The 5060-nt window shown below is 36.9% G+C and overlaps 1 protein-coding gene across 1 annotated transcript in view; it reads left to right on the top strand.

Moving 5' to 3' along the window:
* The first annotated feature begins 626 nt into the window (after window positions 1-626).
* The window catches only part of GLG1 (golgi glycoprotein 1), a 64113-nt gene continuing 59679 nt past the window's right edge, over window positions 627-5060 (top strand). Inside the window, exon 1 of the mRNA XM_021707721.1 lies at window positions 627-655. The gene's annotated coding sequence lies outside the window, so the exon portion shown is untranslated. The remainder of the gene's footprint in view (window positions 656-5060) is intronic.

Genomic DNA, 5060 nt, shown 5'->3' with positions numbered 1-5060 from the left:
CTCGCTGCCCAGGCGGGTCTCGAACCTGCGGGCTCAGGCAATCCACTCACCTCAGCCTCCCAAAGGCGCAGGATTACAGGCTGAGCCACTGAGCCTGGCAATTTCCAGTTTTTCAAAAGTATTTTTAATTATAGACTCATAAGAAGTTTCAAAAATATCACCTAGCTTCCCTCAATGGTGACACTAAATTTTAAACTTGGATATTAGATTTTCAGTTTTTAAATTATTGATGGATCTTCTCTACACTCTAGAATAAGCCTGTTTGATATCTAACTTTCTATAAAGAAAGGGTACCTGTGATGTTCCATATCCTCGTTAGCTTTCAGAATCATAAAGTACCATGTAGGGATCCTATGTGTCACTATTGCTTTAGTACATTCTTCTCCATTCTCCTTATTTTCGGATTGTACCATCGATTGAGAAGGGATTATGTCTTATGTGTACTGTTCTCCCCAATAGTCTAAAAGATATGTAAGCTTCACTTTAATGCTTATATTGCAGAAACATATTTGGTTGAATATTCAGATTTCTTGTTTTGAGTTTATTTTGGTGGTGTTTGAAAACTTGAAAGGTTTTTTTTTTTTTTAATTTTAACATCATCTCTTCTTTTTTTTTTTCCTAGCCTGAAAATGAAATTTCTTCAGATTGCAATCATGTAAGTATGGATTTTCTGTAATAGACCATATGTGCTTTATAGATACGATGACAGATTTTGGGATGTGTTTTCTGTTGTTGTGGGAAGTGTTATGTTTTCTTACATTCCCTTAATCTTAAAATGATGATAAACTTTAAGTACCATGGTAAAATCTGCAAATACTCCTTCATTGTAGAAACCAGCAGGTTCCTCCAAATAATATTTATGTGCTTAAAGTTAATGTTTCTTCAATTACAGCTACCATATGAAAATAATTAGTTCTCTGCTAATCAAGTTTACAACTTTAGGATTTCATATTTTAAAGTTCTCTGATTTAGTCATCATGCAGTCATCTTCTATGTGCCAAACATTGGTTGCACATTAAAAAGAGATGGATGTGAAATGAAGTCTTTGAAAAAAGTATTGTGTGTTTTGGTAGAAGGGAATTTATTTAATCTGATAAAAAGTGACTATAAAAAGACCTAAAGCACGCATCATACTAAATGGTGAAATTTTGACAGCTTTCTACCCAAGATTGACAAGACATAGTTATTCACTATCACAGAAGTCCTAGCCAGTGCACTAAGGCAGGAAAAAAGAAAGAAAACAGGTAAGAATGATAAAGGGGAAATTATGCTGTCATTATTTGCAGATGACACAATTGTGTAAGTATAAAATCTAAAAGAATTTATAGACTGTGAGCAAGTAATTAATTATTTATTCAGTAAAGGTAATTAAAAATAATTTGTAGACTATGAACATGAATATAGCAAAGTCTCTATATAGAAAGTCAGTATGTCAAACTTAATTGTATTTTTATGTAATAGTAACAAGCAAATTTTAAAAATGAATTAAAATGTAATATAGTTTAAAATAGCAGCCAGGCGCCATGGCTCACACCTATAATCCCAGCACTTTGGGATGCCGAGGTGAGAGGATTGCCTGAACGTGTGGGTTCAAGACCAGCCAGGGCAACCTGGCAAGACCTCGTCTCTACAATAAATCAAAAATTTAACTGGGCGTGGTGGCGCATGCTTACAGTTTCAGCTACTTGGAAGGCTGAGGGGATAGGGTTTCCTGAGCCCGGCAGACTGAGGCTTTGGTAGCTGTGATCATGCTACTGTGCTCCAGCCTGGGCAACAGAATGAGACTCCAACTCAAAAAAAAAAAAAATATATATATATATATATATATATATATAAAAACATGAAATGCCTAAGAATAAATCTAACAAAAGTGTGTAAACCCACCCTGCAGATAACTATAAGATATTATTAAGATGCCTTAGTGCTTTTGGAGAGGAAATATATATGTTTAAGAGAAATTTGAAGGCCTAAATAAATCAATAAAACAACTATGCTCATGTCATGACTTGGAAGACTTGATGTTATGAAATGACAAGCTGATTCTAAAGTTTATGTGGAAACACAGCGTACCAATGACAGCCAAGATGATCTTGAAGAACCAAGCAGAGAGAATTCTACCACCTGACTGAAGAGTTAATGTAAAGCATCAGTAATTAAGACAGTATGGTGGAAGCACAAGAATTAATAAGTAGACCAGTGAACAGAATGTGTCCAGACACACACATTTATGCATACTTGAATAAAAGATCTTAACTCTTACAGCATACCATTCACAGAAAATTCATTCTGGATGCATCGTGGATCCAAATGTGAAAAGTAAATAAAATTTCTAGATAGGAGGATATCTTCATGACTTTGGGATTGGCAAAGATTTCTTCAATGGGAGACAAAAAGCACTAAGCATAAAGCAAAAGATTGATAAATTGGATTACATGAACATTTGTCTTGTTAAAGACAGTATGAAGAATGTGGAAGCCGGGCTCGGTGGCTCAGCCTGTAATACTGCACCCTTGGGGGGTGAGGTGAGTGGATTGCCTGAGCCCGCGGGTTCGAGACCTGCCTGGGCAACTTGGTGAGACCTCATCTCTACAATAAATTAAAAAAAAATTAGCCGGGCCTGGTAGCACGTGCCTATAGTTCCGGCTACTTGGAAGGCTGAGGTGGAAGGATCATCGGAGCCCAGCAGGTCAAGTCTGTGGTGCCCGGGAGCATGCCACTGCACTCCAGTCTGGGTGACAGAGTGAGACTCCAACTCAAAAAAAAAAAAAAAAAAAAAAAGAATGTAGAAAGGCAAGCCATAGTAAAGCAAAAATATTGTAATACATGAATCTGACATTATATCTAGCATATATAAATAATTCATACAAAACAATCAAGAAAAACCAAGAGATGCCAGGTACAGTGATTCACATCTCTAATCCCAGCACTTTGGAAGGCCGAGGCAGAAGGATCTCCTGAACCTAGGAGGTGGAGGCTGCAGTGAGCTATGCACTCCAGCCTAAGCAACAGAGTGAGACCCCGACTCAAAAAAAAAATTAATAATAATAATCAAGTATAATATGTGCTTACCTTTTTTCTAGGAAAAAATAGGCAACCTATTCTAGATGGCAACCTATATTGGATCCTCTTTTTACTTATATTCCTGAAAGAATAATAGTGCCTTAATAGAGCATATTAAAAACAAAAGACCACAGAGTAGATTAATGATTGCCAGAGGATGATGAATGACAGAACGGATATGCAATTTCTGTTTGGGGTAATGAGAATGTTCTAGAATTAGAAAATGGTAATGGTTTTAAAACCTTGTGAATATACTAAAAAAACCCAACTGAATTGTACACTTTTATCATGGTAAATCTTATGTTAATTATATCTCAGCTAAAAATGAGAAAAAGATGAGAGGTAGAATGTGTAGCATTTGACAATACTGTCATAGTTATTTTGGAGGAGTCTTATTCATAATGCAATTTATGCCTATCAGAATAAGTTAAGTTTACAAATGAAAAGTTAGATATTCAAAAGATCTAAATAGCTGTTGGCAAAAAAAGAAATCTATTTCTAACCCAATCACAGGAATCTGATTTTGCATTAAAGTAAGAAATATTCTATAGTTTAGATTTGTCATTTTTCTGATTATTTATTCTAAGTCTTTAAAATATAGGACAGCTTTTCTTTTTCTTCTTTTTCTTCTTTTTTTTTTTTTTTTTTTAGAAAGAATTGGTAATATGTCAGCTATAAGTGGCTCAATAAGGAGGAAATATATTTCTTTTTTTTGAATAGGAGTCTCACTCTGTCACCCAGACTGGAGTGCAGTGGCCACTCCCGGCCACTGCAGCCTTGACCTGCTGGGCTCCGGTGATCTTTCCGCCTCAGCCTTCCAAGTAGCTGGAACTACAGGCATGTGTTACTACGCCCGGATAATTTTTTTTTTATTTATTGTAGAGATGAGGTCTCGCCAAGTTGCCCAGGCAGGTCTTGAACCCACGGGCTCAGGCAATCCACTCACCTCAGCCTCCTAAAGCATGGGATTGCAGGCTGAGCCATCGAGCCCGGCTGAGGAGGAAATATTTCTTTGATTTGATGTACACATAGAATTAGAGTGCTCTGTTTTCTTTTTTTTTTTTCTTTTGCTGTAATTTTAGAATGCAAAATTTAGTGGCCATGTGATAGTGACTTAATTCATAACAGTAAAATGTATTTGTCTAAATTCTAACCTTATCTTTTGAATCATTGGATTTATGTCTATTCCAAGGAGCCAGAAGACCCCAGATTCCTTCAATCAGAATTAAGCTTTTTCTATACCTTTTTTCATTTTGGCCTCATATTCCCATTGGTTGAATTTGTCATTTATCATGGTAGAGGTTTGTTGTCTATTATTACAAATATTGCAATTAATGTTAATTAAAATGTTATTATTACTATAACAAATATTAATTAATGCCTGTTGGTTGCGTACGCCCATCTTGGCACTTGGGGTACTATGGTGAGTAAGGCAGGATTACCAAGCTCTGTGAGCTTTTTTTTTGGTTTTGTTTTTGTTTTTGAGTTAGAGTCTCACTCTGTCGCCCAGACTGGAGTGCAGTGGCCGCTCCCGGCCGCCGCAGCCTCGACCTGCTGGGCTCTGGCGATCCTTCTGCCTCAGCCTTCCAAGTAGCTGGAACTACAGGCGCGCCACCACACCCGGCTGATTTTTTTTCATTTATTGTGGAGATGAGGTCTCATCAAGTTTCCCAGGCGTGTCTCGAACCCGCGGGCTCAGGCAATCCACTCACCTCAGCCTCCCAAAGGCATGGGATTACAGGCTGAGCCACCAAGCCCAGCTCTCTGTGAGCTCTTATAATAGATGGTGGCCAGACTCTACTTTTTTCTAAAAAGTCAATTAATTCATGATATTTGGGAATTTTTTACCAATTTTTTTTTAGGAGGAAGTAGAAATATGAATCAGTCTTTGTGTTTTATTTCTTTAAACCTTCCTCAGCACTCACACACTATTAACTGCTTGTTTCTGTGTCATTGCTAATGTACTTTATATGTGTCTCTGTCCTACTTTTTTTTTTTTG

The sequence above is a fragment of the Carlito syrichta genome, unplaced genomic scaffold, assembly GCF_000164805.1.
Source record: "Carlito syrichta isolate Samal-C Ts95f unplaced genomic scaffold, Tarsius_syrichta-2.0.1 Scaffold123562, whole genome shotgun sequence".
Taxonomy (NCBI): domain Eukaryota; kingdom Metazoa; phylum Chordata; class Mammalia; order Primates; family Tarsiidae; genus Carlito; species Carlito syrichta.
Note: the sequence above shows the minus strand (reverse complement) of the source record. Positions and strands in the feature narration are given on the sequence as shown.